Source organism: Stenella coeruleoalba, assembly GCF_951394435.1.
Source record: "Stenella coeruleoalba genome assembly, chromosome: X".
In the NCBI taxonomy this organism is placed as follows: Eukaryota; Metazoa; Chordata; class Mammalia; order Artiodactyla; family Delphinidae; genus Stenella; species Stenella coeruleoalba.
The window spans coordinates 14,231,456-14,243,663 of NC_137152.1; positions in this window are offsets into that span (position 1 = coordinate 14,231,456).

Sequence of the window (12,208 nt, forward strand, 5' to 3'; positions counted from 1 at the left end):
TGGGTGTGCAAGTACAAGGACTGTCCTTCTTCTTTCCTTTGCCTCAAGTGGCTCTCAGTGTCACTAGATAATGGGGTCGAATAAAAAAGTACTTTATTATTTAGGCTCAAATTCAATTTTAATGAAAAGTAGTAATACATTGCTTTGACACAATTACAATCAAAATCTCACTGGAGGGACTTCCCTTGTGGCACAGTGATTAAGAATCTGCCTCCCAATGCAGGGGATACGGGTTCGAGCCCTGGTCTGCGAAGATCCCACATGCCGCGGAGCCACTAAGCCTGTGCACCACAACTACTGAGCCTGCGCTCTGGAGCCCGCGTGCCACAACTACTGAAGCCTGCGTGCCTAGAGCCTGTGCTCCGCAACAAGAGAAGGCACCGCGATGAGAAGCCCGCGCACCGCAACGAAGAGTAGCCCCCGCTCGCCGCAACTAGAGAAAGCCTGCACGCAACAACGAAGACCCAACGCAGCCAAAAATTAATTAATTATTTATTTATTTAAAATCTCACTGGAATTTTTTTAACTTGCCAACTTGATTCTAGCATTTACACTGAAGAATCAGCAGGTGAGAATAGTGAACAGTGACCAAGAGCATGTCTGGAGAAATTAGGAAGAATGCAAGCCCTGTCTAGTTTCCGCTTCCTGGCTGGGCAGCCCTCGGCCCCAATTCCCACACAGTAAGGCCCAAGCAACCGCTCTTCAGTGTGGGGCAAATCATACTGTGAGGGAACCCTTTCCACTCCCAGAACTGTTCTTAGGTAAGAAGTGGTTAAACAGTCAGCAAGAGCCTTGAAGGGGGAAAAAAAGAAAAGAATGTTCCCAAAGTACAGCCTATGCCCTGAGGAGTTTCTGAAATCGGGGAGGTAAATGCCAGCAGTCTCCACCCCACAGATCTTCAACCACTCTTTCCCACCCCTAGACCACCCCCACCCCACCCCCAGGACCTGGCCACCTTGTCCCAGCCCCTCTTCTAGCAGCATCTATTAGGTCACTTCCACGTCTCCCACCTCCTGACCACCTCTGACTGCCCACACAGCGTGGACCTCAAAACCCCAGCCAAGGACGGAGCTCTGTTTGGTCTAACTCTACCACTCACTCATCTTTTTCTCTACCCACTTCCCAAAGGCACTAAGCACTTCCCAAAGGCCCCACCTTCTAATACCATCACATTGGGGGTTAGGGTTTCATTATATGGATTTGGGGGGTATGGGGGCACAAACATTCAGACCATAGCAGAGAGGTACTCATTTTCTTCCTTTCTCCCCTTGAGGCAACGAGGCTTCTCCCTTGGGGGTGGTCTCTGGCTTCCAGCTTCCTGGCCTTTGAAACCACACGCCGGCATTCTGGCTTCTCCTCAGGAAGCATCCCTAGCCCAGAGGCACAAAAGCCTGTGGTTGCGGCTTGGGCCTTCCCTGACCTCAGTGACTAGGACCCTGGGAGTAAGGCCGTGTGTCCACTTCTGGGCTCGGGCCCTCTGAAGCTGCACTCACAAGAACGCCCCAAGGTCTGCGCCATACCGTCTCCTCCCACTCCCCTTTGTTCCCTCCCCACTTCCTCCCTCTGTTCCTCTTCTCCTTGTATCAGACTCTGAGACACAGCCTTGAAGAGTCTGGGTACCTTCCTGCACCACCCACAGCCAAGGCAACAATTGTACTAAAATTAAAGTTTATCCAAGAACAACTGCTAGTTAACATATTACTGTGCTTATTGAAGTAGTTCCGTACTTTCTGGGAAGAAAACGTCAGTAGTTTGTTAAATGGGTCTTCTTGGTCTGAGAGGATTCATCTTCCATTGTCTTGCTTTCCCCCAAAGACAAATGCAACATTTCAGAACCAAGAACTTTCTGACCCCTTTGCTAGTCCTTCCCTGTTCCATCAAAGCTTCCCTATCATGTGTTCACATCACCAGGATTTTACACAGAGCCTTATCAGCTAATTAGTAAAGCAGTGATTTTCAAGCTGATCTGTATCAACATTTAATATGAGTTTCTTACCTATATATAAAATGTCTACATTATTTAAAAAACCAACACATTCCAGTAGTTACAGACAAAATGGTGTAACCATTAATATGCATAAATCATTGCAAAAATTTTTTTGATCGGTCTCCTAAAGCAAAGGAAATAAAAGCAAAAATAAACAAATGGGACCTAACTAGACTTATAAGCTTTTGCACAGCAAAGGAAACCATCAACAAAACAAGAAGACAACCTACTGAATGGGAGAAAGTATTTGGTAATGATATCACTGATAAGGGGTTAATATCCAAAATATATAAACAGCTCACACAAGTCAACATCAAAAAAACAAACAACTCAATTTAAAAATGGGCAGAAGACCTGAATAAACATTTTTCCAAAGAAGACATACAGATGGCCAACAGGCACATGAAAAGATCCTCATCATCATTAATCATCAGAGAAATGCAAATTAAAACCACAATGAGATATCACTTCACACCTGTCAGAACGTCTATAATCAGAAAGAACACAAATAACAAAAGTTGGCAAGGATGTGGAGAAAAGGGAACCCTCGTCCACTGTTGGCGGGAATGTAAATTGGTGCAGCCACTGTGGAAAACAGTACAGACATTTCCCAAAAAACTAAAAATAGAACTGCCATATGACCCAGCAATTCCTCTCCTGGGTATATATCCTAAAGAAACAAAAACACTAATTTGAAAAGATACATGCACTCCAATGTTCATAGCAGCATTATTTACAATTGCCAAGATACAGAAGCAGCCTAAGTGTCCATCAGCAGATGAATGGATAAAGATGTGGTGTATATATTTATACATGATGGAGTACTACTCAGCCGTAAAAAAGAATAAAATTTTGCATTTGCAACAACGTGGATGGACTGGGAGGGTATTATGCTAAGTGAAATAAGTCAGACAGAGAAAGACAAATACTGTATGATATCACTTATATGTGGAATCTAAAAAATAAAACTAGTGAGTTTAACAAAAAGGAAATAGACTCACAGATACAGAGAACAAACTAGTGGTTACCCCTGAGGAGAGGGAAGGTGGGAGGGGCAAGAAAGGGGTAGGGATTAAGAGGTACGAACTATTATGCATAAAATAAATAAGCTACAAGGATATACTGTACAATGCAGAGAATACAGCCAATATTTTATAATATCTATAAATGGAGTATAACCTTTAAAAATTGTGAATCACTGTTGTATACCTGTTAACTTACATCGTACATCAACTATACCTCAATTTAAAAAAAAAAACACACACATTCCAATAGTTATAAACAAAATGGCGCCGCCATTAACATGCTGGTTGGACATATCTTTCGGCAAACTTTAATGCCTTATTGCTGTCCCTAAGAGTATGTTTATTTGACCTTCTTGTGAAAGAGCCCTTGATCAGAAAGTGAATGCCTACTGAGGGACTTAAAAAATCTCCAGGCCTGCACACATCTCCTCACATACTGCTCACAAGCCCAGGGGGACACAGAGCTGAGCCCAAGTGCCCTGCACTCAAAAGCTTGTCACAAAATTACACGTGAACACCAAGAACTGAAGCAGTGTGTTACAGGAATAATCGCTGAGAATGAAAATTCACTTTGGGGTTTTTCTTTTCTGCACTTCCTTAGAGTGACTCTCATCTGGACAGTCAGGGGCATCCATGCTGCCTTCAGGACTACTGAAGGGGGACTGCAAAGAGAAGATGTTCAGATACTACTGTCCAAAATAAGAACGTGAAGCCCGCAGGAAAAACAACATCATTTTGAAGGCGAAAGCAGGATTGGTTGAGAGGAAAGTCTCTTGATAGAAAGAGAAGGGCAGTTTTCACACTGCTCAGAAAGGCAGTTTTGTTACTGTAGTACAGCCTATCTATCTTGACTAATATAATATCCGGTGAGAGAGGGCAGAGAGCCTAATGCAAGCAGAAGGCAGATGTCTATAAATGTTGCCTGAAGAAAGCATTCTCTAAAGTGATAAGGTCACTTTTCCAAGAGTTATGTCCTCACCTCGAAGTCAGGCACCTCAATTCATGAAACTGCACACAGAAGAACTTGACCAAGAAAAAGGAAAAAGAATATCCTTCCTTTCAGGCTTTTTCTTTTTTGCATGTGGCTCAAGATTTAAACTTATCTGTCATTTGTCATTTAACATTCCTTCACACAATTTAAGTAGAAGGTAGGTTCTATTCCAAAGCACAAAACCAAGGAAGGCTAAAGCATGAAACCAACCCTCTTTTTTTTCTTTAAGAGTTTACTATCAGATTGGAAGAAATTCTTAAAACCCTAGAGCCATCTCTTAGTGCATATCCTGAGTCTATTTTTTCTTCTACAATGAATTTGCCCTGCTTTGAGTCTCTTCAGACAGTCAAAAACACTAGAAGAGACCATGTAGTTTTCCTGATCAAATGTGCACGGATTACAGAATGTGCCAGCACTCTGGAATGCACTTTGAACTTTAAACTCATATCAGTTTCTCATTTTACTATCGTTTTTTTCCGTCCATCTAATTTTCTCTAAGTTTCTACTCTGCTCAGGGAACAATTGAGAAGGTGGTATGCAGCTAAAATTAAAACCTGCCACTTCCCACATAAAATATGTAAATAGTGCAGCGCAGTTTGCATTTTTAAAGACAGCAATTTCAAATTCTCTTAAGTAGTCTAAGAAAAACCATAGATCAGTTTAACCCAGTAACCTCCAACCCTTCCCATTCCACACGATTTTTATTCTAATTAATGGGAAGGATTAAACATCTGGATGTTTGGCTTCCCTCTAATATCTGCCATTCGGTTGACTTGGTTTATTATCCACATATGGCTAAATGAGTCCCTTACTCTCATTCTTCAAAATTCTATGAAAAGCACCAAAATGGAAAATTTCTTCTGACTCCTGCCTTGGAAAAGGATGTACTGGTCAGCATTATCAGAATCAGACTGTGGGGAAGTAGTGTGGGCCCCACCGTACAGTTACCCTGACTCTTAGGTGTCTAGTTGAGACACTAGAGCCTCAGGTAGACTTTGCAGAACTGAGGACTGTTGAACGACTTTATCATTTTGCTGATACTGTTTTCTGAAATTAGAATTATTTATAATACATCATTTTAAAGTAATGGGAATAAATGCATTTTGTTAACTGATAGGCATAAACACTAAGGTCTGTCCCTACATTTCCTCAAGTCTTCCAAACTTCTAGAGTCACCCTATTCTTTAATAGCAAATGTTTTGAGCCCCTGAATTATTCAGGTTAAACTACGCTATGCTACAGCAACGAATTAATTCCAAATTCTAATGGAGGTTATTTCTCATGCACACAAAATTCATTGTAGGTGTTCAAGTTGAAAGGCTCTCCCAGGTGGCTTTTCTTCAAGCATTGATTCAGGGGTCCAGGTTCCTTCTACCTTGTAAGCCTGTCATCCCCTATATGCTTTGGATCCTCTGAATTTGGCTGACTGATGAATAAACTGAGAGAATATAGAAGAGCACATGGGATGGTTTAGGGGCCTAGAAATGAGGTGCACCACTTCCACCCCTATTCAATTAGTCACATGGTTCCACCTAGATGCAAGGGGGCAGAGAATACAGTCAACTGAGTGCCCAGGAAGAGGAAATGGGTTTCACGTGCATTTAGCCAATCTCTGCCACAGCCACGTACCAACAGAAACCACAGTGTTCGATTCCATCAAATCGCCAAGAAGGCTCATTCACCTAATTCTATTTTTATTAAATATATAATTACATGTTATTAAATGTCATATTTAGTATTCTACATGATATAATAGCAATCATTCACAACTGAGGGTGATTTTTGAATCTTCTCCAGAGGACACTTGGCAACGTCTGGAGACAATTTTGGTGGTCTCAACTGGAAGGGACAGTAAGCTTCTGGTTTCTTGTCCAGCATATAAGGAGCTTGGAAATCATCACTCCCAGCTCCACAATAAGAAAAAAGCTGAAGAAAGTGTAATTCAACAACTCTTCTTAGATTCTCCAGAGAACTGAGGTCATAGGGCAAACTACTGTCCCCAAATTTGTACAGACAGACAGACAGATACAAAGCATCATGTTTTACCATCAGAAGCAGGAATCACTACTGGAACCTGTAGAGGGTAGGAAAATCTAAGCTTTAATTAACAAAAGCTGGGAGCTCAATACGGACAAGCTTGTGGATTTAAAATGCCACAGGGTCCCAGCCTTAAGGGAGCCCCACTCTTTTCTGAATTTTACCTCCAGGAGCCCTATCAGGTTTTCACAGTTAAGACTGAAGGGAGAGAGAGGGGACAATGAGGGGAAGGAAGAATACCGATATGAAAAACAGATGCATAGGGCTTCCCTGGTGGCGCAGTGGTTGAGAGTCCGCCTGCCGATGCAGGGGACACGGGTTCGTGCCCCGGTCCGGGAAGATCCCACATGCCGCGGAGCGGCTGGGCCCGTGAGCCATGGCCGCTGAGCCTGTGCGTCCAGAGTCTGTGTCCGCAATGGGAGAGGCCACAACAGTGAGAGGCCCGCGTACCACAAAAACAAACAAAAAAACAAAACAGATGCATAATTTATGATCCCACAGTCTTGTGCAAGAAGTGGTTTCATTCTCAGTTCTGAGCTTCCTAGCTGTCTACTCATAGTGGGAAACTCAATGAGTTCCATGACTCACTTTGTCTATTGTTAGCTAGTGACATTTCAGAGAAGCTTCTTCATCGGGTGCTCATGATGCAGATACTACATAAAATAGTGATAGAGGGAGAAATAACCTTGAACTTAATATATCAAGTTTCTCAATGCCAGTGAGCATTACAACAACTAAACATAAATCAGCCAAAGCACTTCTACTGGGGCCAAAATAACAAGTTAGATAAAGAGCTATCTCAGGGTCGGGCTGATTCCAAGAAAAAAATTAGCATATCTAAAGGAATGAAAAGACTACATGTTTATTCAGGAAATCTCTCATAAAGAACCTTCCCATTAAGTCACTCAAGGGTACCATCTAACCACCTTCCCACTCCCAATGGTCTTGCTGATGATTACTGAGCCACTGGTCGTCCAGTGGCAGTTTTCAAGGTTCTTCAGCCTCAATACATACAAAAACCCAGTTTTCAGAAATACAAGATGCAGCATAAAACCACATTAAATAGGACCAACTGAAGGAAAGGAAGTCTAGGCTCATGAAAGTTCTAAATATTCAAAAGATATTCCAGTCCTTTAATATAATACAAGCAATTAACTAAAATATTACCATTAGAATTTCTCAAAGACTTGCTTTAGTAAGTTATTTCTAATTAATATACTTTTCTACCACTTTTTTTAATGTATTTTTTAAAATTTAATTTTATTTATTTTTGGCTGCATTGGGTCTTCGTTGCTGTGTGCAGGCTTTCTCTAGTTGCGGCGAGCAGGGGCTACTCTTCGTTGCGGTGCACAGGCTTCTCATTGCAGTGGCTTCTCTTGTTGTGGAGCACAGGCTCTAGGCACATGGGCTTCCGTAGTTGCAGCATAGGGGCTCAGTAGTTGCGGCACTCAGGCCCTAGAGTGCGCAGGCTTCAGTAGTTGCGGCACATGAGCTCAGTAGTTGTGGCTCGCGGGCTCTAGAGCTCAGGCTCAGTAGTTGTGGTGCATGGGCTTAGCTGCTCCACAGCATGTGGGATCTTCCCGGACCAGGGATCAAACCCGTGTCCCCTGCATTGGCAGGCGGATTCCTAACGACTGCGTCAACAGGGAAGTCCCTTTTCTACCACTTAATGCTGCCAAAAACTTGAAAATGGTTTGTTTCCCAAAGAGTTTAAATAGGTTTTACATGCCTTTCTTGACCCATATAAACTTATGTATAACCTATTAATTTGCTTATTCTTCATCATACTTAAGGCATTAATTCAGAATCAGGTAGTGAGAAATTTACAGAGGTTAAAACATAATGAGTCTTGACCTTTGAATCAGGCATGTGAAGCATATGCTCTTTTGTCTTTGTGTTATTTTTAAAGATTAAAGGGAAATTTCCTCATGTTTCTAGCAGAGGCAGGGGAAACATGGCCTTTTTAAAAAATATTTATTTATTTGGCTGCACTGGATCTTAGTTGTGGCATGTGGGATCTTCATTGCCACGTGTGGGATCTTCAGTTGAAGCATGTGGGATCTTTTAGTTGTGGCATGCGGGATCTTTTTTTAGTTGCGGCATGTGGGACCTTTTTTAGTTGTGGTATGTGGGATCTTTTAGTTGCAACATGCAAACTCTTAGTTGCAGCATGTGGGATCTAGTTCTCTGACTAGGGATCGAACCCCAGCCCACTGCATTGGGAGCGTGGAGTCTTAACCACTGGACCACCAGGGAAGCCCCAACATGGCCATTTTGAAATATGCCTAGATCATTCTCTGCTTAACAAAGCTTATTCTCAAGAAAACTATTTTGCCAGGGCCTTAACAACTGGGGTTTTACTAACTGACCTGGGAGAAGGGAAACACCCAACTCCAGCCACCTCTAGCCTTCCTATCTTACCTAAGGTTGAGGGGGGGATAAAAGGCACTTGTGGGGGGTACAGACTCACTAAAAGACTAAGACCTAATCATAGGATTATAGAATATATCCCACACCTTACCACATCAATATGGGCTCTTGTATAATAATAAAGTAATACAACTGAGAGAATTGCACATCTCAGATCTTATTTAAGAATACTCTAGGGAAACCCAAAGACAACAGGGGATACAAAAATAAGGACATCAGAGGAAATTTTAGCCTTTGATACCTACAGCTACGGCAAACAATAAGCACATCTTAACTCCTAAGCAGTTAAAACATAAAAACCTCACACTAGAGGGATATGTACCTCAGTTCTTTTTATCATTACATCATGTGTGACTTTCTACAACTAATTACCAGGCAGTCCAAAAGGCAAAAAACACACCAAGCATCAGAATCAGACTCAGATATGGCAGAGATTTTGTAATTATTAGACTGAGAATTTAAAGCAACTATGATTAATATACTCAAGTCTCTAATGGAAAAAGTGGATAACATGCAAAAGCAGATGGAAATGTAAACAGAGAGACAGAAATTCTCGGGATCAAAAGGAAATGCTGGAAATCAAAAACACTAACAGAAATGAAGAATGCCTTTGATGGGCTCGGCAACAGATTAGACATAATTGAGGAAGGGATCAGTGATATGTTAATAGAAATTTCTAAAACTGAAATACAAAGAGAAAAAAAATTAAAAGATAGAACATAATATCCAAGAACTATGGGACAATTACAAAAGTGTCATATATGCATAATAGAAATACCAGATGGAGTAGAAAGAGAAGAAATATTTGAAGAAATAATAACTGAGAATTTTCCAAAATTAATGACAGACACCAAACCACAGATCCAAGAAGCTCAGAGAACACCCAAAAAGATAAATATTAAAAAATCTATACCTAGGCATATCATATTTAAACTGCAGAAAATCAAAGACATAAAATATTGAAAGAAGACAAAAGAAATAAAACACTTTACCTATAGAGGAGAAAAGTTAAGAATTACATCAGACTTCTCTTCAGAAATCATGCAAGCAAGAAGAGACTGGAGTGAAATATTTAAAGTGTTGAAAGAAAAAACCCACCAACCTACAATTCTCTATCCAGTCAAATTATCCTTCAAAAGTGATGGAGAAATAAAGACTTTTTTAGACAAACAGAAATTGAGGGAATTTATTGCCAGTAGACTTGCCTTGCAAGAAAGGTTTTAAAAAAAAGTTCTTCTAGAAGAAGAAAAATGATATAGGTCAGGAAGTCAGAACTACATAAAGAAGAGTGCAATAGAAGGAATAAATAAAGGTAAAATAAAATATTTTCTTTTTCTAATTCTTAATTAATCTAACACAAAACAGTTCATAATAATTGTAGCAGCAGTGTATTCAGCGAACGTAACTTATGAATAAGTGAAACGGATGACAGCAGGTTATAAGGGATGGGAGGGAGGAATTGTGAATACTCTGTTATAAGGTATTTGCACTACCTATGAAGTGGTATAGTGTTCTTTGAAAGTCTATTTGGAATCATTGTAAATATATATTGGAAACTCTAGAGCAACCACTAAATAGAAGTTATTAAAAAAAAGAAGTATAATTGATATGCTAAGAGAGGAGAGAAAACGGAATCATATAAAATGCTCAATTAAAACAAGAGAAGACAGAAAAAAGTAGAAGACCAAGCAAACAAACAAAGGACAAGGGCAATGAACAGTAACGACTAGGGGGATGATACTGGCATCTAATGAGTAGAGACCAGAGATGCTGCTAAACATCTTTAAATGCACAGGATAGGCCCCTGCAACAAGGACTTCTTCAATCCAAAATGTCAATAGTGATGAGGTTGATAAACTCTGTTATACCAATGTCTCATCAACCCCAGGAATTATATATCGGAAAATTTTGTTAGTTACCGAATATGGCAGAGACAGCTAACCATACGATAAAATTCATGTATTTGCTTCCATGGTATAAAATTGTTGCTAAGGAATGGTTTCTCCGTCAGGTACTATATTTCTAGCATATGGGTGGAGCCATATGGCTAGTTTTTGACAAAGGAAAGTGAGCACATGTGATGTGTGCCCCTTCTGAGCTCAGGTGATTAGGAAGCAGGTGTGCCTTCTCCATCTTTTCTTTCACTTGGCTGCTAGCTAGATACAAAGGATTAAGCAGTGGAGTCTTATGCCCTATAGGACAGCAGAGACACAAGATGGAAGGAGCCTGGGTTCCTGAATGACTGCATGGAACACTGTCTGCTGACCAGGAACTCCCTGTGGACAGTTATGAAGGCAAGAAATAAATTCTATTCTGCTAAGCCACTAAAATTTGGGGGAATACTTTTAACAGCAGCTAGAATCTCCCTAACTAATACAGTGAAGTTTTAAAAGGTGCTTGCTTCCAAAAGAAACCTGAATCACCAACATTAAAAACTTACTATTGAGGTAACACATCTCTTGAACAACTTCTTCGATTGTTCAGGAGACACTGCAGATTCTGTCACAAGGGTTATGTTAGAAGACTCCATTTCTTATGAAGTTTTCAAACAAGACTTTATCTTGAAATAACGACTATTGCATGTGTCATTCTCCCTTATCCTTCTCCCCCTCCCCCGGCTGAGCGAGACATATAGTATCTCTCTCTTGTAACAGCCCCAGTTAAATTTCCCAGTTACCCCAGGAGCTTATGGACCAGCCCAGCTTCCAGCTCCCCTAAAAAAGAGAACTTCAGGTGCCATCTCACTCACTGGTAAACCACCAATTCTGTTTCTGTTGCTGTAGAGAACACAGAGTCCAGTAGAAACTGGTCAGTCCCTATTAATATTTTGAATATTAAAAGAAGGAGACTTTATCTAAATGTACCCTACCTAAAGCTACAGTGAACCATGCTAGACACATATACATAAGAATCTCATATGCAACAAAGGTCATCATACTAATCAGCGGTGAACTAAAGGTTTATTAAATAAACTGTCTCAGGCCAACTAGCTGACTAAATCAGAAAAAAGAACAAATAGCCCCAAAGTTAGATTCTTACTTCACACCATACCAGAAAATAAATTCCTGATGGGTTGAGAATTAAAAGAGAAACACAAATTTAAAAACAAATGCTTAAATCATATTGACATGGTAACAAACTTCCAAAATATAAAAGCAGAGAAAGAAATCAATATGATCATCTATAAACAACATAAGTAAAATTAAAAGGCAAATGAGCCAGCAAGGAAAATATCTGTACTACATTTAATATTATTGACCTAAATACTTCAAAAATCAGTGTCTTTTAAAAGATGAAATCCTAAAAAAAAAGAACATGAAAAAATAAATAAAAGATGAAATCCTAATGGAAAAAATAGGTGAAGGCTGTGATAGACACTTCACAAAAGAAGAAATTTAAATGGCTAATAATGTGCGAGAGAATGTTCAATTTCCAACTAATAAATGAATGCAAATTAAAACATACTACTTTTACCTTTCAAACTGATAATAATTTAGAAATGATAATTTAGAAACTGTCCTACTCTGTTTTGATAAATGTGCAATGACATGAACAGTCTCATTACCTTCTTAGAATGCTATAAATTGCTAAGACTTCCTGAAAGGCAATTTGGCAATATAGATCAATGGCTTTAGAAAATACCACAAACTTGACCCAATAATTCTACTTCTAGGAATTATAGCTACTAAAGAGGTAATCAGAAAAGTGGGCGATGATGGATGTACAAGGATTGTCCCC